General features: G+C 41.0%; 1 protein-coding gene across 2 annotated transcripts in view; it reads right to left on the bottom strand.

The window, feature by feature from the left end:
• The window catches only part of RARB (retinoic acid receptor beta), a 747,871-nt gene that overhangs the window by 698,301 nt on the left and 26,182 nt on the right, over positions 1-23,388 (bottom strand). For both annotated transcript variants that reach the window (XM_053221534.1, XM_027040933.2), the window contains exon 2: positions 20,233-20,308. The gene's annotated coding sequence lies outside the window, so the exon portion shown is untranslated. The remainder of the gene's footprint in view (positions 1-20,232; positions 20,309-23,388) is intronic.

Genomic DNA, 23,388 nt, shown 5'->3' with positions numbered 1-23,388 from the left:
CGATGCGGGGCTCAAACTCACAAACTGTGAGATCATGACCTGAGCCAAAGTCAGACGCCTAACTCATCGAACCACCCAGGTGTCCCAAAAGTCCACTTTTCTAATTGGCACTATGTTTCCATACAGGAGAAAATCCTATTTTCTCATACATGTTTCGGAATAATAGGACATGGCAAATTTGGTTTACCAAAGCCAAACATGTCCAGCGATGAATATACTGTACATCTTTAGAAATGTCTAAAATTACAATATAATTAAAATTTTTGGTCTATACTACATTTCAGAAGACATGTAGTTCATAATACCTAGAATTCCAGTGTTTCAGGGATTTTAAAATTAAGTGTTACACGCTTGGCTACTATGTTCACATACTCGAACATTGCTCATTTGATTAACATTGATTATACTCCACAATTCTGAGCTACCTGTCGGCAGTTCTCGCCTCCACAGCAATACTTTAACTTATTTTTATTGGATTATAACAATTCAGTTAAGTGAAGAAGAAACAGTTCTTTCTCATAGGGAAAAATTACTGAACCTAGAATACGCGTGGGAAACAGAAAATCACCACTAAACAAACACTCCCGTAATGAGTGTTGCAGTGGAGATTACCAGATGCTAAAGTTTGCGGCTCAAAATTTGAAGGAGAAACAAGGTATCTCCATAGTCCCCTACACGGGTCCAAAGTTAACATCATCAGAAATAGAGGGCATATTGGCATCCTGCATCGTAGGAGGAGAAGGGCACTGAGAAGGGCACAGAACTTCGGTGGTATTCTGGCCACAATACGTAACATCAATCCAATCTTCCGTCATGAAATACATCCAAATTCAAGGTTAAAAGAGTGTCAAGATTTTAAAGGGTAATGGAACACTGAAGAGTCACAGAGGGGAAGAAACAGACAACAAGCCAACTGAACTGTAATATGGGTTATCTTGCATCACATTCTCCAACAGGAAAAGGAGGTTATTGGCCAAACTGGTACAATCTAAATAAGGTCTGTTATTTAGTGAATACTATTGTTATTGGTGTCATTTCCCCGGTTTTTTGAATTGTAGTATGGTTATATGAAACATTAACATCAGGCATGCTCTCGAAGACGTACGGGAACTTCGTATCATCTTGGTGACATTCTATAAGTAATTATTGCACAATGAAAACATTTCGTTAAAAAAAACTTTTTTTTAATGTTTCTTTATTTTTGAGACAGAGCATGAACAGGGGAGGGTCAGAGAGAGAGAGGGAGACACAGAATCTGAAACAGGCTCCGGGCTCTGAGCGGTCAGCACAGAGCCCGACGCGGGGCTCAAACTCACGGACCGCGAGATCATGACCTGAGCCGAAGTCGGACGCTTAACCGACTGAGCCACCCAGGCGCCCCTAAAAACATTTAAAAGTTGTAACCAACGTAAGTTAATACTACTAATGTAGGAACTTACATTTCAGTGTTCACATTAGCCAGGGTAGTGATCTGAGCACTTTGAAGGCAGTAACTTACTCCATCCTCACAATACATTGGAGTACTCTAGCTATCCCTACTATAAGGGCAAAATAACTGAAGCTTAAAGGATATATGAAACTTGCTCAAGATCACACAGTTGCCATGTGACCCTAGGAAACCTGAGGGCAGAGCCAGCAAGCTCGCTGTGCACCCTCCATCACCACAGAAGGCCGAAGACGGCATGCTAAGTGTCTGGTCAATGTCCGCTCAGGCTCTGCCCACACCCCGAATTTCCTAGCTACGAAACTGAACTTGGGCAGCCAACACAGCCTTCACCAGAGACCTGCAAAGGAATGTACATCAAGAAGCAAAAAGATTCCAGGGCGCCTGGGTGGCCCATTCAGTTGAGCATCCGACTTCAGCTGAGTTCACCTCTGGGGGGCGGTTCAAGCCCTGCATGGGGCTCTGTGCTGACCGCTCAGAGCCTGGAACTTGTTTCAGATTCTGTGTCTCCCTCTCTCTTCCCCTCCCCTACTCGTGCACGTGCTCTCTCTCAAAAATCAACATTAAAAAAATTTTTTTTAAAAAGGACAAAGATTCTGAAAGGAATCCAAACTAGAAGAGGGGCATCTAAGTAGCTCGGTTGAGCTTGCAACTCTTTCTTCTCAATATTTTTTAATGTGTATTTTAAGACAGAGAGCACACAAGCATGGAAGAGTCAGAGAGAGAGGGAAACAGAATCTGAAGCAGGCTTTGGGCTCCAAGCTGACAGCAGCAGGCCCAACACTGGGCTGGAACTCACAAGCTGTGAGATCACGACCTTAGCCGAAGTCGGACACTTAACCGTCTCAGTCACCCAGGTGCCCAGAGCTTAAGATTCCTGATTTGGCTGTCTTGATCTCCTGGTTTTTAGACAGAGCCCTTCCTTGTCAGACTCTGCTGACAGGGTAGAAACTGTTGGGATTCTCTTCCCCACTTCTCTTTCTGCCCCACCCCACTCACATGCTCTCTCACTCTCTGGCTCAAATTAAAAACAAAATTTTTTTAATGTTTATTTTTGAGAGAAAGAAAGTAAGCAGGGGAGGGTCAGAGAGAGAGGCAGACACAGAATCTGAAGCAGGCTCCAGGCTGTCAGCACAGAACCCGATGAGGGGCTTGAACCCACGAACCATGAGATCCCCCAAATATTTTAAAAAAATAAGAAAGGTCTCACATTTAGGTTTTTGAAAAAAGTAGAATTATGTTAAGTTTGTGGGATTAGGGTAAGTAAGACAGTATTAAAGTTCTCTTTAACAAAATAATATCAAATGGGAAAGACATTTATTCCTGTTGATGCATTTGAAGGTTTGCATATTGTCTGCGAAGAGGTAAAGATTTTCATTTCCATTAGATTTTGATTTATTAGGTATAATTATTCATTTCTAAAGCAATCAGTAAGAGGAGGGCAATGAGTATCTCTTCTAGCAGAGTACACCATTAAAAATGTAAAGAAAATTTTAACAAAGGCAAAAAAAAAGATGAAGACAAATATAAAACACAAAATAGGCTAGAAATTTCATAGTGATTGCCATCAGTAGTAATGAACTAACGTTTAAGATAAAGACAATAAAGAAAATACAGTTTTATGACATTAACCCTTAAAAATACTTAACTAAGGAGCAAAATAGGATCAAAAGCATAAAGGCAGAAAACACATCAAAATCTAATCAAAGTGATCTATATAGACCTATTAATAGATTTCATAGTAAGTACTGCAAGCAATAAAGAGCATCACAGCAAAATGTTAAGGGCCAATGTATCAGGCAGATAAAACAAATTGTAAACTTACCTGCACCTATAAACACGACTTTCAAGTATTTCAAGGGCATTTTAATACAACTATGCCAACAAAACTTAGAAAGTCACCATCATCCTGGAAGATTGCAAAAACTCTGCCTTAGCAATTAATATTAGCAAGTGAAAAGAATACGTAATGAGGAATACAATTGGTACAGTTAATTCAATGAATGCTTTCAGCATGAAACATACATATCTACATCAACACAGAAAACAGTAAAGGTAAATTGCATGCTAGCCCATAAAGCAGGCTCAGCTAATTTATTCAGTATTTCCTTACCACCCTAGTCTCTGATGAAAAAAACAATTTAGTTAATTATTAGTGAAAATCTTAAAATTACACTTAGAAACACACCTTACCCAACTGTCTAAATAAATAAAGGCAACACTGTTAATACCACATATCAAAGTATGTAGGATGAAGTAAAATGATTTGAGAGAAGATTATAGCTATAAATTCTAGAGGGAAACAAGGCTGATAATTAATGAGCTAATTATTCAAAAAAAAAAAAAAGTAAGCCCAAAGAATCAAGTATGAAAAAGAAGAAAATTATAAGTTAGGAAACCATACTATAGAAAGCATTAAAATCCCTTTGATCCTCTGAGAAAACTAAAAACAGTAAAATCTGTGACACAAATAATCAAGAGAAGGAATATATTAATATTTAGAATAAAAAACATAACCAGAGGTAGAGAGATTAAAAAGAAACATATCAACTATTTAAATATAAATAATACAGACTCTAAAAGAACTAGAATACCAGGAAGGTCTTAGAACCATTAAAAAAATAGAAAAATCTTTCCATTAAAAAAAAATGTAAGGCCTGTGTGGTTTTATAAGCTAATCATTCATGTAAGATACTATTAACCTAGAACAAGACAAATGTAATAAAATCCAAAATATTAAATAACCCATGAGCCAAATTTGACTTGTCATCGTTATTGTAAATAAAGATCCACTAGAGCAGAGCTCCAATTTTTTTTTTTTTTTTAATAAAGCATGCTGTGACGGTTTTCATGCTAGAATGGCAAAGCTGAGCAGTTTTTACAGAGACCGTTATAGTCCACAACGCAGAAAACTTCACATCTGGTCCTTAGAGAAAGTTTGAAACAGAAGCCTAGCAAATAAGAACCGTAGCAACAGATAAAGCAGGGTATAGGAGAGGAAGAGAGCAGGGAGGGAAGGAGGGTGGGAGGGGGTGTTCATGGGGTGTTCAGTAGGGTAGAGTAGTCTTTACAGAGAAGGGGAGATTTGTGCCAGAACTTGAAGCAATGTGAGCATTAGCTAAGTGGCTATCTGGTTGGAAGAGCATTCCAAGTAGAAGGAAGAGAGAGGGAAAAGGCTGCAAAGCAGCCAAGTACCTTCTGTGTTTAAGGCATGGTCAAGTGAGGCTGGGATCGAGTGCAAGGCAAATAATGCTACCAGGAGAGGAGGGCAAAAAGGTAACAGGTATGCTCTGGGGAGGTGAAGGAGAATAGAAAGTCTGTAAGTCCTTGTAGGCCACCGTAAGGATTCTAGCTTTTACAAAAGTTAAATGCGGAACCATTCCAGGACTTTGAAGAGTGTCAGTACCTACATTACTGGAACACCAATGGTTACATTGGAAATATAGGCCCCTTGGGAGGCAAGAGAGGACAGTGGATCAGACCAGGATAAAACCAATGGAGGTAGTGACATTCTGTATATATGTTATGAACTGTGAACAGGACTTCCCGACTCACTGGATATGAGGTACGAGAGAAAGAAATAGATGTAAAATAGTTGCAAGGTCTTGGTAGGACTTTGTTTCCTTTCTTCAGCAGGCTTCACCACCCAGCTTGGAGCCCCACATGGGGCTGGAACTCACGACCCTGAGATCAAGAGGTAGATGCTTAACCAACTGAGCGACCCAGGTGCTCCTTGGTCTGATTGTTTTGAGGAATCAAGTCACTAATAGTCATCAAGAAGCCATGCATGGAGCAGGTGTGGTGTGTAAAAGCGATTAGGAGCTCAGTTTTAGACTTGTTACACTTAAAATACTAGTCATCCTGGGGCGCCTGGGTGGCTCAGTCGGTTGAGTGTCCGACTTCAGCTCAGGTCATGATCTCACGGTCTGTGAGTTTGAGCCCCGCATCGGGCTCTGTGCTGATGGCTCAGAGCCTGGAGCCTGCTTTGGATTCTGTGTCTCCCTCTCTCTCTGACCCTTCCCAGCTCATGCTCTGTCTCTCTGTGTCTCTCTCTCTCTGTCAAAAATTAAAAAAAAACAAAAAAACAACATTAAAATACTAGTCATCCAAGTAGAGGTGATAAGTTCTATCTGGATATTCAAGTCTAGTGTTTGGGAGGGGGGATGAATTAGGAGATATAAACTTAGAGAGGTAAGCATAAAGACCTAGACAATGTCTAGAAAAATCAATGTTGGTAAAGGGGTGAAGTCCAAGAACTGACTTCGAAGGCACTCAAAATAACTAGAAAAGTACCTGAAAAGGAAAGATCAAGAAGGGAAAAAACTCAGGGGAGAGTTGGTGAGGAGGGGAGTCTTGACAGCCAAATGAAAGAACTCTTATCAAAAAAGAGGGACTGATCAGGGCACCTGCATGACTCCGTCAGTTCAGTGTCTGACTCGATTTTGCCTCAGGTCATGATCCCAGGGTTGTGGGAACCAGCCCCCAACTGGGCTCAATGCTGAACATGGACCCTGCTTAAGATCCTCTCTCTCCCCTTCTACCTTCTTCTCCTCCTACACTTGAAGGATGAAAATGGATCATTCAGCTCAAAAAATTTATAGAAACATTACTGTCTCAGATTTTTTAAAAAGGCCTAAAATAAAAACGAGCTACACTTATAAAAATCCTTGGAAAAATCAAGAATATATAAATGAACTTCCTTAGCCTAATTAATGGTTACTATACAAGACACATGAAACTGATTAAAAATATTTGCTTAAAAAAATAGGAATAAGGTTGGGCACCTCAGTGGCTGAGTCAGTTAAGCATTCGACATCTGACTTAGGTCACCATCTCACAGCTCATGAGTTCGAACCCCACTCGGGCTCTGTGCTGACAGCTCAGAGCCTGGAGCCTGCTTCAGATTCTGGGTCTTCTCTCTCAACCCCTCCCTTGCTCGCGTGCGCACGCTATCTCTGTCTCAAAAATATATTAAAATAAAACATTAAAAAACTTTAATAGGAATAAGCAGGGCTGGCCCCCATGATGAGTCCTCTTAAAAATTGTCCTAGAGATTTTTTGTTTAATTTTTTTTTAACGTTTACTTTTTGAGAAACAGAGACAGAGCATTAGCAGGGGAGGGGTAGACAGAGAGGGAGTCACAGATTCCAAAGCGGGCTCCAGGCCCCAAGCTGTCAGCACAGAACCCAACACAGAGCTCAAACTCAGGAACCGGGAGATCATGACCTGAAGTCAGACGCTTAATGGGCTGAGCCACCCAGGTGCCCCTGTCCTAGAGGTTTTAATCAGTACTGTCAGATACATTCAGCCACGCCTCACCACCTCCTACATGTATGCATATAGTGTAAGAGGATAAAGAAAGGCGAACAAGAATCACAGATAATGTTATACCAAAGAAGCTACAAACATTAAAATTGATGAGTTTCTAAAATTTTCTGGATATAAAAATTATATGCTGTGAATTAGCAGAATACACTTTTTAAAAGTTATCATTTGCAATATTAATGTATCTACAATAAGTCAAACAATTTGTTACTTCCATGTAGAATGTAAGTTTTTAAACACCCTTTAATGAGTCATAAATGAGAATACCCTATTTATGAATATATTATCAATATAGATCTGTCTCAATTGATTTCAGCTAAACTATTCCAATAAAAATCTCTACCGAGTTTGTCATGAAACTTGAGCTGATTCTCAAAGTTACAAGAAGCAAAGAAAAACACCAAAACAATCCTGAAGAAGTATAGTGTAGGAGGCTTAACCTATCAAATCAACAGTATAAAGAAATTAAACAGTATTAATATAAACTTACAAAGAATAGTTTATATAAATACACGTTTATAAGTTCTGAGACAGAACTCAGAGCCAGAAATAAACACACACAGAAATCTGATTTATGATACAAATGGTATTTATCATTGAGATAAAGATGAATGAAAAAATACTTTATGGAACAACTGGCTTCCCCCCCCAAAAAAAAAAAAAAAGAGAAAATCCCCACCTCACACCATCTGCAGAAGTAACTTCCAAATGAATGATGTGAAAGGCAAAATTAAGATGTTTGTAGAAAATAAAATACTTTTATTTCCTTGAAGTCAAAGAAAATTAGAATGCATTACAATCGATAAGCTACTAATAATAGACATCTTTAGTAGGTTAGGGAAATGCTAACTATAACCACAATAAAATATTTTCCTAAACCAATCATATATAGAAAAATAAAGTTTAATACAAAGTGTTGGTGAATATGTAAAAGAAGAGAAACACTCATATGTCCAACAGGTTATTCTGACATACAAATGACAGAATCTTAAACAAGGGAAGAATACACAGCTCAGGACATGGCTAAGGCTCTGTTAGGAAGAGAGATAGTGGAAAAAGTACACAGGAATCTTCACACTTCATAGGTAATAACATTCTGGTGTTTTTATTTTATTTTTTGTTTTTAACATTCTGGTTCTTTGAGTGTAGACACGAGAGTAGTTTGGTCTAGGACTATGTATTTTGCTATTTGATTATTTTTGACATTCCATTATTTATGGATTTTATTGTTTTGCTATTTTATTTTTTATATTTATAGAACATAAAGATTTTTTCATTTTATTACTTGTTACATATTCTTTCACAAAATTTCTGACTATAAAGAATCTTCTGAAAAATTTTTACATATACATTTATTGTACAAAGCCAAAAGACCGTCTTAGATAAAACTCTCCATTATCTCAAAGCAATTAAAGAGCAAATAGCATCTCTGAAACAGGAGTACAAATATGGATGCAAGATTTTGAAGAAACCTCAGGCAACAGAAATCTTGAGAAAATGTATCAAGCCTAGCTCAGAAGAGAATGGAAGTGAAAAAAAAACCAAAACTATTAAAAAGGTAAAAATCAGACTTAACAGACAAGCATAGTAAAAAGCAATCAGCAACTTAAAAACCAGACCAAGAAAAACAGCAAAATCAAATTTATACATTAAAATGGAGAGATACAGGGGAACCAGGGAGGCTCAGTCTGTAAAGCATCTGACTCGGTTTCCACTCAGATCATCTCCTGGTTCGTGACATGGAGTCCCAAGCGGGTTTCTGCGCTGACAGCATGGAGCCTGCTTAGGATTCTCCTCTCTCTCCCCCTCTCCCCTCACTCTCCCTCTCCCTATGTCTGCCCCTCCCTCCCCCACCCTCTGTCAACATAAACTTAAAAATAAAATGGGAGAAAACCTTAACTGAGGTCTAAATCAGGTTTATACAAGAAATGCAAATATATTTTAATTACTAAAATTATAAACTGATTCTTAATTTCTTTTTAACATTTATTTTTGAGAGAGAGTATGAGCAGGGGAGGGGCAGAGAGAGAGAGAGATTGAGAGAGAGAGAAAGAGAAAGAGAGAGAGAGAGAGAGAGAGAGAGAGAATCAGAAGCAGGCTCCAGGCTCTGAGCAGTCAGCACAGAGCCCAAAACGGGGCTCGAACTCACCAACTGTGAGATCATGACCTGAGCCAAAGTTGATCACTTACCCGACTAAGCCACCCAGGCTTCCCTAAAATTATCAATATATTCTTAAGGAGTAACAGTAATATTCAAAAGATTTTTTTCTGAAATAAAGGAAGGTCTAAACCAACAAATGACAAGTATCTATACCATGTCCTAGCAGGTAGAGGGGAATGTTTTAAGTAATAAGAAGGCCTATCTTGGTAAAGTCACCAGGTTTCAAACATGAAAAAAATATATAGACAGCTATCAAGGTAAGTAGAAAGGCCAATCTACTCTGGGTCGGAAAAACTGAACACCACAACTTTAACAATTGTCCCTGAACTATTCAAATTTGAATCACATTTTAAAGTAAGAAAAAGTAGGCAGGCTTGCCTGGCCATGAAAATTCGGACAAGAATAATGAGGTATTGGATCCTCAATTATTAAAGGTTATAAATTATAGTAATTAATGAGTCAACAGATCCATCTATGGAGCCAAATACAGAAAACCAGGAATAGACACAATGACAGAGTATCTCACCGATGGCAAAGATGGCTTACCAAATGGCATTTTTAAGAAGCATAAAATTTTACACTGGCAAAGTAGTAAAATGAATAATGTAACACACTAAAAGCAATGTAAATTCATTCACCTTCTCTGAAAACTACGTGGCCAAACGAGTGAAGCTCCTCTTTGACTTAGTGATCCCCTGGTTCCATTTGTAAAAGGCCATTCTAGAGGAATGATCATGATCAACACATACTATGTTATTTTCATAGAAGATAAAAAAAAAATTAGAAGTATTTTTAGGTCTACAAAAAAGAATAGTATATGCTAATACACATCCATTTGATAGATGATTATCTTGATATGAACAAAATAACTTCTGATATTTAAGGACAGGCAACCGGTTTAAAGAACTGTTGCCTGATACGCTTACACAGTGGTAATTTACAGGGAGGGCATTAACACGTATGTGTACATTCTAGAAAGCTGGAATCTTTTTTGAGTGATTCATATTTATATTTTTCCCTCTGTCAAAATTTTGATGTTGAGTGCGTTATCGTTACCTAATTAAAAGAAAGGAAGCATTAGACTAGATGTTATAAGGATCATAAAGCCCGGTAGTTGGTTTACATTGGTTTCACATATATTCTGAACTCCATATGTGCATTCTGTGCCTCCTCTAAGATTTTTCCAGTATATAAAAATGCACACAAATGATACAGTCCATCAGATTCGTAAGTATCATGAAAAAACCCATATGCAATTAATTACAATTCGTGATTTTAAGTATACATTCACAATAAACCATTTAAAACAACACCTCAAGTGAATAAAGGAATAAAGGACTCTACCATATTAAGAATTATTCAGAGGGGTGCCTGGGTGGCTCAGTTGGTTAAGCATCTAACTCTGGATTTTGGCTCACAGCATGATCTCTCGGCTCATGAGTTGGAGCCCCACATCGGGCTCCGTGCTAAGAGACCAGAGGCTGCTTGTGATTCTATCTCCTCTCTCTCTCTCTGTCTGATCCTCCCCTGCTTGCATGTTCATACACACGTGCTAGCACTCTCTCAAACAAGCTTCAAGATACAAAGAATTACTCAGATTTTTGGACAAAAGGGAGATATTGAATGTTCATTTCTTGCGTCACAGAAATACAAAATGGAAAGTAGCCACAAGTGTTGGTAACATACGACACATTTTGACAGTGACTTACTTTTTAAAAGGCTTATCAGCCTTAAAAGTGGATTAAATAAGGGGGGTGCCTGGATGGCTCCGTCAGTTTAAGTGTCCAACTTCAGCTCAGGTCATCATCTCACAGTTCGTGAGTTCATGCCCTGCATCAGGCTCTGTGCTGACAGCTCAGGGCCTGGGCCCTGCTTCTGATTCTGTGTCTCCCTTTCTCTGCACCTCCTCAGCTCGTGCTCTCTTTCAAAAATAAACATTAAAAAAATTTTTTTTTTAAGCGGATCAAACACTAAGTATGCTATCATTTGTTATAGATGAGTTTCTGAAGCGTCTCCTATTCTTGTCTATTCAATGAATTATTTTCATTTCAAAACCCTCAATTTTCAACATCCCAACATTATCAGACGCTATTTTAAAAGAGACTAACACCCATGCATAACACATGCATTTTATACTGTTATTGAATCAGCATCGAAAAGATTGAATTTTCAGTGCTAACATGGCCCAGCAAAATTATTTTAATTTGATAGTTCTTACAGAACACCTATCAAGCCCTGTTTTCTCCCCAACCCATCCAGAGACGTGGAATTGCACTTTCCTCGGTAGAGACGAGTCGTCAATCTCTGATCCCTTCCACAGGCGCCTGTAATCTCACCGTGACTACTCACCCTCAATAGGGCATCATTATTTGACACATGACTTGGAAATCTGCCTGGTGCTCACTTTGATTTCAATGGTAGTCAACAGAAAAATCCCAGACTGCTACACATTCTTTTGTTACTGCTGTACATTTTTTCTTAGAAGAAAATCCAAAGTTGCTTTTTCAGCTTAATGGGCCACTGAAGACTCGACAGGACCTGGACGCTAAGAGGGCAGAGGAGCGAGCAAACCTATCTGAAAAGGACACGGAGGTCTAATTCTGAGTTGCCTGCACATCGAGCCAGTTCCCCCCCTTTGGCCATTAAAGGGACTGCACCCCAAGTTGGCTTCCATTGGGACCAATGGCCCAACCTCATCATGTTCCCTTCCTCCCGCGGGAGGGATAGGCAGCTTCCCACGGGTTTTAAGGTATCCAGGTGCCGGGCAGTGGGCTTTCCCGGACAAATCTGAATAGCTGCTACTCAGAGGTCCAGTCAGCCTGCTGCCAAACATGTCCGATTATTCCTCCAGTGAGCAAGATGCTCCCTGAAGCTTCCTCTAGAAAAGGAAGAGCAAAAAGGGAAGGATACTTTACATTTGAAACCTAAACCCACAGTGTGAGGCCGGCAGGTACTGTGACCCGGCAGCCCCGCTTGATGGCTGAGGGAAAGTGGGGGAGGCCCTCATAACCTCTCTTGCTGATCCCGGCTTCTTAAGGGTTCCCTTTTCCCACCAAGCCGATTTCTTAAACCTTGCTGTGACACGGTGGAGCAGACCTTGAACTGCACGGTGTATGGCAGGAGACTGCTCACAAGGGCCTCACCGGACATTATCAAGTCATTAGCTTGTGTCACCGCATACGGGTCACTGCGATGGTTTAGGAGAGGTCTACGCTCAAGCAGAATTTTAAAGGTGAACAGGGTTTGGGAGTACGGTGGATTTGAGAGGTGGGCTTGAGGACTGGAAGAGTCCTTCAGAGGATCGGTTCGCACGGAGGCCTGAAGGAATGAGGCAACTCACTGAATGCCTACACTTACATACAGTTTAGTAGTGATGAAATAGAAGGGATGAAAAGTTAAGAGGCAATCAGGAGGGATGTGCTAGGATCTAGTGTCAAGAACTTTGTCCGCCTGGGAGCTCCACTTGAGGGTTCCTCAAACGAGCGCCAAGGGCTCACTACCTGAGAGCCCAGAATCCCCGTGGGATTCAGAGCCATTGCTTTCTGGATGGCAGCGTGGGTGGCAAATCTTAGGATCTAGAAAGTTTAATGAGGGGAAATGAGGTCAACGCACTATTTGTATGACATATTCAGGCAAATTATCATTCTATTATTGCATAAAAATGGTTTCACAGGAGTTTGAAAAAGAAATGTAATAACAGAACATGCCTCAGGCTGCAGTTAGGTTGAACTCACAAGAGCCTCGCTGTAGCCAACATACTAATTCATGTGGCAAAAGACAATTAATAGCCAGGAAAATATTCAGCATCATGTGGAATATCAATTTAGTGTTAACTTAGATTTTATTCGAATTGTGTCTTTGTGTTCACTTCGGTTTGGTTTTATACTCGTATAGGAACTATTAGCACAGTAAAGTAGATCTAGGTTTATGACTGTACCTATTAAAGTAATACTGTAACAAAAATAAGATCAGGGCAGGGGTTGAGGGACGGGCTATAAAGAGATTCACTGGAACTCTGACTCTGGTTCTGCAGCCAAATGCTTGGATTCGGACTGATGTTACTATCCCTTCCTCTTCCATGACCTGGTCATTGAATCTCACTCAGTCTGCTCATCTGGAAAATGGGAATAATACAAGTTCCTACCACACCAGGTCAGTGTGAACAGGGAGTTAACACTGCCAAGTGCTTGATACAAAAAAGCGATAGCTCATGCTGTTAATTATTGCGGTTTCTATCTTTTTCCTTTCCTTGGGGTCCATAACTTGTTCCAGTGGATGAAACCTACCTGTAAAAGGAAGTCTCGTCATGCCATAGACAGATTTCTGAAAACTTCTTTCAGTGAATAGGCTTGAGAAATTTAAGCTCATTTGGGAGATCGAAGTGAATGACAATGTAACTGAGAACAACGTTCTCCGTTTGTTTAAAGGGTGGCTCCTGGACCAGCATTTCACCTGGGAACGTGCTGGAAATGCCAATCCTCCTGTCTCTGACCCTTGAGATAGTACCCACCAATGGGTCTTCTCAAGCTCTTCAAATGACTTGGCCATTTTGGGATAGGAGTTGGCAAACTCCTTTTGTAAAGGGTCAGATATAATCTTTGGTTTTGCAAGTCACTAGGTTCCCTCAAAAAGGTTAGAAAATGATTTCCTGGAACACATCCATACCCATTTCCAGAACTACATCCGGGCTGGATGTGGCCAACTGGCTATTGGTTCACGGACCCTTGCCCTAGGAGGCTGATGACAGCAGTAGTGACCGGCAATAAAGAAGGACAAGGTTGAAAGGTAAACTAAGGCTGGCTGTGAGATGGAGAGTTTGAGATAGATCTGGACAATTTTCAATTGAGTATCTGACTGGAGCTTTAAAAAATTAGCAGGGCTGTAGGTATAGATTTAAAGGCAGGGTAAAATGCTTATGAAAAGGTGGGCACAGGTGACATTGCCCATCGTGTACATGGAGCATGAGCAAGTGGGGTGGAAAACCAATACTGACCAGTTAAGGAAGAACAAACACCAAGAAACATGGTGAGCCTGACCACACAGCCCAGAATGTGGACGTGACCAGTTCCTGCCCCTGTGGGGCCACGAGCGTAGAGCAGGAGCTAGCACAGGAGCGGTCAGGGCATCACCAGTGACCATGTGCATACCTCAAAGTTATGCGGAGAGGGTGAAATCAGTACAACAGCAAGGTAATTTTTTTTGAAGCTCTTCTTTCAAGGTTTATTATTTTTGAGAGAGAGAAAGCATGCACAAGCAAGCCTGAGCCAGGGAAGGAGCAGAGAGAAAGAGAGACCAAGGATTTGAAGCAGGCTCTGAACTGACAGCAGGGAGCCTGATTCAGGGCTCAATCCTGCAAACCAGGAGATTGTGGCCTGAGCCAAAATCAAGACTTGGACACTTAACTGACTGAGCCACCCAGCCTCCCCCCACCCCCCAAACAATGAGGGAATGTTTTCATCTAAGGGAAGGAAAAAAACAAAATCCACGAGCAGAGACTGATTCAAGAGAACAGGACAAAGAAGGGTAACTTGAAGAGGTCCCTGAAGAATCGGGAAGGGGTCGCAGGAAGAGCCTAAGGATATAGGACTGGCCTTATGCACCAGGAAGTGCACCTCCTTCCCTACACATCAACAGCAAGAAGAGAGACACAAACTTCAGTGGGGGCACCAAGTCCAGCTCTTTTGTTGTTTCGTTTGTGTTTTTACTAACCTCCACCTCATCAACAAATTAGATGAGAAAGGGATTAGGTTGAGGACCTGAGAACAGACAAAGTAATCAAGTATCCTTTCTTTAAGAGGAAGTCAAACTTTTCACCAATTCAGAGTACCTCTCCCCGCCCCCCCCCCTTTTAGAAGGAATTTGTGGTCTTCTTTAATTACACTGGATTTATGAACAGACTAGGCATACAAGCGATTTTATTCCCTCTTCTCTATTTTAGCTTTCACTTCTTGATGGGCTCCTTCACCTAACCCAAGTTATGCTGACATGATCTTTGACTTCCCACGGAGAAGTGTTCATTTTAACTGGCAGGCAAATGATATTACACTCCGAAGGCCCATCATGCTAAATGACCATTAAGCCATTACACTTAAGAACTGCCTCTCAAGACAGAGATTCCAAGTGCTGTGCACAGTATCCCTGTTTAACTATCAGCATTTTATAGACAGGGAAATGTCATCACCAACCTCACATGAATTCCTCTGGTTATCAACAAAACATCTGTGGCTGGTTAGCTCAGTTGGTTCATCGATGGAGTTAAAGGACCAAAATCTTGGGGGGAATCCTTGTCAAGCTTGGTGTGGCAGCTGCTCCTATGCAACCATGGTTGGGCGGGGAGGGGGTGTCTCACAAATGGAGACTTGGCTGTATTACCTTTCCTAGCTGGGTACCCCTGCATCTAACCTGTTTGGACATTTCCTCATTTGGAAGATGGAAAGCCAAACAGCTTTCATTCTTTGCCTTTTATTATTTTTTTTTAGTCACTACAGTCTTCAGTAGCTCTCAAACACATGGCTGGTGGAGACAGATCCTATGAATACAAATCTATGGCCAGACTTCAAAAAACAAAAATAGCCCCCACCACACCTTATAGGCAAACTGGGTCACAACTGACAGTTCCTCTCTGCCTTCATTTCTCTTATTTGCAGCCACACTTTTAAGTTGAGCAGTCTGTGTCCTGCACAGGTAATAGTGTTGATTTTGAGATGTCCACTTACATTTTTAAAGGTGCTCAGCTGACAACCATTTTTAGGTCACACTTTATTTTTTTATGTTTATTTATTGTTTGAAAGAGCACAAGCCGGAGGGGGGCAGACGGGGGACACAGAACCTGAAGCAGGTTCCGGCTCTCGGCACAGAGCCTGTTGTGGGGCTCCAACTCACAGATGGCAAGATCCTGACCTGAGACAAGTCAGTCGCTTAACCAACTGAGCCGCCCGTGTGCCCCTTAGGTCACAATCTTACAAAGGCAACCACAGTGAGAAGTCTATGCCTGGTCAAAAGGGCAGGTGATCAAGTTTTAGTACAGAAACCCTAAGTCACCTTTCCCTCTGTATACTGCCTTACCAGAGGTTCTCAGATTCATCTAATCAAGTCCTGATGAGGCGGTGCTGGACATCCATGAAATCACGAGGACGTTCCTCCTAATCCTAGGGTGTCACCTGCCTTTTTCACTCTCTCGTCTATGTTGCAGTTCTTTGGAACCCATTGTAATAGCTGACATCCCAACAGCTTAAAAGCAGAAGCAGATATGCGAAATCCAGCTACCTTCTACTAAGCCAGACGCTAAGGAAACTTAGCAAACTGGAGGAAACGTTACGCTTCTGTTTTTGCTTTGGGAAAATTCTTTTTCATAATAAATGTTATTTATGTTAGCATCATAGGCTTATTTTAGATGAAGCAGCACATTTCTTCTTTTTAGTTTCTAATATGGTAAACATCTGTGGCCAAAACCCTTATGTAAAAGAACCTTGAGGTCCTCTAGGACTGAAAAGTATGGAAGAGACAGACTAACACTCGGGAACGGCTCCTCCAGATCAGTAACGGTACGAAAGGAGTTTTTAGCAAAAAAACAAAAACAAAAAAACAAACAAAACAAAACAAAACAGAAGTAAGTTTCAGCCTGAATTCTAAGACAGATGAAAAATACACTCACAACAGACTAACATTTCATCTTTCCTTGATGGCCAGAACACGGAGCATTCTCTCCAAATACCACCCATCAGGTCAACACAGTCCAATCACTTCTGCTTTCAAATCCTACTCCCGACCGGGAGTTAGGTGGAACAAGGAACAGGGAGGGAACCAGTTCACGCTGTTTTCTGCTCCATGCGGATGCTGCCACACACACATCCTTTGTGACACCATGGGTAGTTTTCTAAGGCTGTCCTGACCGAATACCACGGACTGGGCCACCTCAAGAGATACAATTCTGAAAGTTCTAAAGGCTGGAACATCAAGGCATTAAGAGTTCTGGTTTCTCCCTGAGGTCGCTCTCTTGGGTTTGGAAATTCCTTTCTTCTAGGGATGCCAGAGGGGCCCAGTCGGTTAAGCGTCTGACTTGGGCTCAGGTCATGATCTCACGGTTCATGGGTTTGAGCCCCATGTCAGGCTCTGTGCTGACAGCTCAGAGCCTGGACCCTGCTTCAGGTTCTGTGTCTTCCCATCTCTGCCCCCCCCCAGCTGGCACCCTGTTTCAAAAATAAACATTAAAGTAAGTTCCTTTCTTCTGTGTCCTCACAGGGCCTTTACTCTGTCCTAGAACACCCCTAGTACTTTTTTAAGCTTATTAATTTATATTGAGAAGTAGAACACGCATGTGTGAGCAGGGAAGGAACAGAGAATCCCAGGTAGGGTCCACTCGGTCAGCACAGAGCCCAACGTGCTGCTCAGTCTCGGGAAAGGGGAGATCATGACCTGAGGCGAAATCAAGAGTCAGACATGCACTGTTCACCCATTGATCCACCCAGGTGCCCTCTAGGATCTCTTCTAATACAAGACCAACTTTACTGGATTAGGGCCCCACCTCTTGATCTCAGTTAATCACCTCTTTGAAGACCTTTCTCCAAATACTGTCACCTGGATTAGAGCCCACCCATGTAACCCCACTTAACCTTTATCACCTCTTTAAAAGTCCAGTCTCCAAATACAGTCACATTTTGAGGTACTGGGGTGTTAGGACTTGAATATACTATTTGTGGAGAAACTCAAGTCCCCATCACCATGCTAAGAAAATAATTCTCTGCTTCCTGGTGATTAAAAGCTTACACCCTATGCTCTACTCTCTTATCCAAGTGTACACAGGAAATCCTTTGAAATCACCCAGCTCAAATTCCTCATTTTACTTAACTCAGGTACAGAGAAGTGAAGTAACTTATCTAAGGTCACACAGCACATTGCTAATTCACACAAGGGATGCTTTTAATTTTTACAGATAGTCTTATTTTCAACATCCAACGAGTAGAGAAGGCTTGCAGTGGTATTAAGAGAACATTTAAGAACTGCTTGCAATTACTTCTTTAGTCAAGAATTCTTATGGTTCATTTATCATGCCCCAGTTGATTTGTCCATTTAGTTATATGCAGAGCATAAAAGATGGGAGGTCCATAGGTTTTTTAGTCTCTTACACTTGAGATTGAGAGGCCTGAGAAAATTGAAACTTAAAAGCTTAAGTTATGGGAAACTGAAACCTAACCAAGCTTAACCAGCTTGTTCCGCTTCTGTACAATTGCTTGGCGCGCCCATGTATTCCTGATCAATCATTATTGCCTGGCACATCCGTATATTCTTGATCAACCATTGTTACTTGGCACATCCGTGTACTCCTGATCAATCATTGTTGCTTGGCACATCCGTGTACTCCTGATCAATCATTGTGATACCCGTACCCCCGGTTGTGGGCTGACCTAAAGGCAGGAACCAATCGAATACTGTTAAGTGTCCAACTTTAAACACCAACCAATCGCAGCTCTGTAACTGTGGAAAATTCCTGATTTCCCCATGACTTGTTTGTACCTGTCTATAAAAGGGGTGTAAAAACCTCTCTCAGGGCCTCTTGGCATCACCGGCAACGGGGGCGCAGAGGTCTAGGTTCGAACCTGCAATAAATGACCCTTGCTGCTTAGCTTTGACTCTGGACTCTCGTGGTTCGTTTTTGGGGGTCTCTTAGACTCTGGGCCTTTCAAGATTGCCTATGTTGAAGCATATCTAGGTTTAAACAATCCTTGCCAAGTGTTTGGAATCAAACCCTCTCATCACAGAGAAACAATATATAAAGAAACCTTCTGACTTACGACCTTCTGCTATGTTGAAAAGCAGCTACCAAGCTGACAACTCCGTAACATTCCGCTAACTCATCTAAGAGCTAAAACAAAGCTAAATGTGGGTGAAAGATGACAGGCCACAGGCTGGGACCAAAGAACAGCCAAGATGCTCCCAGGGTCTGGAATATTGGATGTTCCTTCCTTCTAGCACAAGGCATAGGTGAAGATATGTTGTCAGACTCTATGATGGACAACTGGCCCTGCCATGGGCCCAGTTCTCTTTGGGAAACCATTACTTGAACACAAGCATAGCCTAAGGTTTCTGCAATGTTAATGAGTACAAACTAAGCAGAGGTTCACAGGAGACTGGCCTTGTTGTAGCAATCTAAAGCAGGGGCAGGCAAACTACAACCTAAGGCCAAATCTAGCCAAAAACAAAAAACATTAGGGGCACCTGGGTGGCTCAGTCAGTTAAGTGTCCAAATTCAGCTCAGGTCATCATCTCTTAGTTCCTGAGTTTGAGCCCCACATTGGGCTCTGTCCTGAAAGCTCAGAGCCTGGAGCCTGCTTCAAATCCTCTGTCACCCATTCTTTCTGCCCCTCCTCTGCTCATGCTCAGTCTCTCAAAAAATGAATGAATGCTAAACATAATAATAATAAAAACCATGAAACAAAAAAAAATTCAGGACACGTGTGACCATCAACATTGGATCTCAGCGTCCTTAATTCATTTACATCTTGTCTAAAACTGCTTTCCTTCTACAATGGCAGAATTGAGTGCAAGAAACCATAAGGGCCACAAAGCCTAGAATATTTACTATCTGGTCCTTTTACAGAAGAAGTTTGCCAACATCTGATCTAAACTTTCAAGCCCTCCCATTCCCAACACCAAACATAGAAAGCCCATATTTCAGATTTTATTATCTTTGCATATCTCACCCTGGAAAAAATGTAATAATTGAGAAAAACACACGGATATCAGTGGAGTTTAGGATTTCGTAGGATATGCTAAAACCAGGAAAATTTACAATTCTAAATCCCATTTAGGACCGCCCGAGTATCATGGTTGGAAACCAAAATCCTCCAGAGTGAGAAATCGATTTCCTGTTTCACTTCCAGGTGAGGCCAATAATATGAAGCCCGCGGTCCTTCTAACGTTAAACTGTTTATTATCACTACGTGGGACTTGTAAGAAAAATTTAGTTCAGATTTTCTCACATAGCTCTGAACACAAAATGCCCCCCCCCCAGTATCCCTTCCTCACTGTACCAGCAACACCTCAATTCCCCACCTTTTTCAACAGACTCAAAGCTGGGTAGCCCCCAAAACCACGTTGCTTTAGGAGATACTTCAACATAAAATGGCACAACCACCCCCATACTTTCCTCTGAGCTTTGCCTGGCAAGAAATTGTTACCATGGATCAAAGTGATTAATGGAAATAAATACTCCAAAAGCCAGATAAGACTGGTTACCAAGGAAATTACCAAAGGTAAATTCTAACAAGAATATTAAGAAGTTTAAAAGGCGATCTGAACCAACCTCTCTGCAGATCCCGAGGACAGTTCTCTGGGTGCGAAAGATGGGCGACTGTCACTGCCCAGTCATATTCACGATTCTGCAACAACAAATACCTCAAGTTAGTAGTCTTCAACAACACAAGGCAAAAAAAGAAAGTAGATGACATCATTCCAAGTCTTTCCCTGCTTCTTCACGATACCTCCTTTTCCATGATGTGACAAGTGTATCCTTGTCACAATGAGGAGAAACCACCGAGCCCCTTAGCTAAATCTCCAAACAAGCCAGACGGTCTCCAGAAGCCCCAACAGCCAGGAGGAAGGAAAGCAAGTGACGAGGCAGAAGCCTTTGCGTGCTAAGCTTTATATTAACTGGGCTCAGGTGTAACTAAGGTACTTCAGGATGCAAAAGCATTCACACAGGTGAATGTTCTAACAGTGCAGCTACCCGTAGGACGGATCTCTGACCCCAGAGCAAATGGAAAGCAGATTCTATAAAAAGTTCAACCGTAACCCAGACCCAAGAAGATTTAAAAGAAAAAAGAGACATGTTGTGATTTGCTTGGTTTGTTCATTTTGCACATGATAAAATTAGTCCCAGGGCCGACAGAGAAATCCCTCTAAATGATTGTCTCACCCATCTTAGGGAAGCAGGACAATGGCTTTGGACCATAGCTTTTCCTCAAAAAATGAAGTCTTAGGTTCTAAATTGTCTTTTACTCAGAGAATATAAATTGCTCTTAATTGCTTTCTGGTAGAGAGGCCAAATAACTTTTCTCCAAGATTCCTTTGGACTGAGGCCTAACAGTCACTACTGGATATTCCTGAAGTCCAACAGGCTCAATCCAAAGAGAAGCAAGTAGGGTTTCCAGATTTAACAAATAAAACGGCACGACCTGCCAGTTAAATTTGAGTTTCAGATAAACAACAAATATATTTTTAGCGTAAGTATGTCCCAAAGAGAAGTATATCCCAGCTAGTGCATGGAAAATATGTGTGCTAAAAATGTACTTGTTGTTTATCTGAAATTCTAGTTTTAACGGGTTGCCTGTTAGTTTTTCCGACAATCTTAGGAGCCACTTTAATTGAAAACGGTTCTTGGTGGACACATAGCAGAGCAAAAGTTTGGGGACTGTGTCACACCTAATCCTGGAAGGTGAAAGTCCATGAAAGCTTTGGAGCAGACCACAGTATCCTGAATCCTCAGCTCCCCAGTCGGTGAAACGTGAGGCGTAATAAATTAAATAGTGCATGTGCCTGCAATGAGAAGTTGTTACAAGTAATGATGTAGTCTAGCAGAAGACAAACTGCAACATCCTTGATTTTTTTTAACTCCCTTAAATTGCTTGGGCATACATCTTACACATTATTGTAATCAATTTGTAATATTTATGTATGTGAGAATTAAATGAAGAAAAGCTTTCAGGTCCACTCCTGGCGTCATCATGAACTCACAGGTGCAGCTTAGTAACTAACTAATGAGAAGGCATTTTCCCTTCAGCTTTGGTGCATTTCATCTACCAAATAAACCAATTTAAACCTCATCTTGACACTCTCCCACCCCATCATTTCAATGTGGAAAAAAAAGAAAGAGATTCAACCCAACTAATCCAATTGCTTTTTCAAGACACAGACTCCTTAAGTGTTGCCTCAGACTATGTCTGACCTCTTGAACTCACAGAGGGGAAATTAAGGCAGAAAAACCTAGCAGTTCAAATCACCGCAGCTTCAAGATTTGGTAAGATTTAATCTCTGAGGTTCCCTAAGGCAAATAAGGTTGAGCAAAATAACCAGAGAGTAACATATTGAAGAATAGCTTATTTTTAAAAACTGAAAATGGCCCCAAACACTGAGCGTTTAAGAGGAAAGATGTTACAGAAGTTCAAGGCTATCATATTAAGTTCCAAAGCATAATGACACAGGCCACCCATCAGGGAAAGGTGAGTACAAAGCAAACAAACAAAAATTTAAGATAGCAGGTTACAACCAATCTTTTGCTTATATAACTTTACCAACCGCGGGGACATCATGGTGGACATAATACCGTATTCACCTCACAGTTATTTTCATTGCGCAGTGAATCAGGAAGTATTTGTATTTCTTAATATTGTTGATCGGGTAGAGCAAACCAAAAAGAGATCAGTTCCCCTGGAGTAATCTTCTGCATGTTCACCCCAGGAAACTTCACCATTGAGACTTAAAAGACTCTCAGTGTAATCCCCTGAGCCTGCCATGTTGGTCTAAAATTTGGTCTTTTCTTAGCAAAGCCTTGGAAACTTATGCGTTAATATTCACACCTGGCAAATTCCACTGCCATGGCATTTCAAATAATTAATGGGGACGAGAATACAAATACAGTATATGAGCAGAATAAAGAGTCTCAAAATAGCATAGTCAAGGCTCATTTGGCGGGACTTACTAGAAGTGTAGATTACCAGTCTCTGAGATTCTGATATGGTAGGTCTAAATTTTTCCAGGTTTTTCTTTTATAATGCCTATAAAAGTTATTGATCACATGCTATAAGCAATGTAATCTGCTATGCACTGGACATTCAGAAATATAAATGTATATGATCCCCTCACAAAGCCTGCCATCATTTGAGCATTTTATTGTTCACAGCAGACCTTAGGGGACAAGTATTAATTCTACTTTATAGAAGAGAAAGCTGAGGTCCAAAAAGACCACAGAATATACTCAAAGCCATGGTTTATATACACAGAAGTCAAAGCCACAAACAGGTAAATTCGTTCATTCATTCATTCATTCATTATTTCTCTTACTTATTTTCTAACCACTTTCCTCATACACTCCTCCAGTTAGTCACGCTGGGCTACCTACTAGCCTCTGAACCTACTACATACACACCTGCCCCAGGACCTTTGATCTTTGACTTCTTTATGCCTGGAGCATTCTTCCCCATTCTCTCTTCACTCCCTCCTCACTTCCTTTCCCTCTTTGATTATCACCTTCCCAATGAGACCTTCTGTGACCATATTGTTTAAAATTACAACCCTCCTCTCCCCGGGAACACCCTGTCCTCCTTCCCGATCTTCCCTATCCTTCTGAAAGGAGATGTTCACTGGGTAAAGTCAAGACACTCCATCTTACAGATCTTACGTATAGCACACGAATCACTCTGATTTACACGTGTACTTATCTCTTCCATGAGGATGGTGGTTC

This window comes from Acinonyx jubatus, chromosome C2 (genome assembly GCF_027475565.1).
Source record: "Acinonyx jubatus isolate Ajub_Pintada_27869175 chromosome C2, VMU_Ajub_asm_v1.0, whole genome shotgun sequence".
In the NCBI taxonomy this organism is placed as follows: Eukaryota; Metazoa; Chordata; class Mammalia; order Carnivora; family Felidae; genus Acinonyx; species Acinonyx jubatus.
This window is presented reverse-complemented; position numbering and strand designations above follow the sequence as displayed.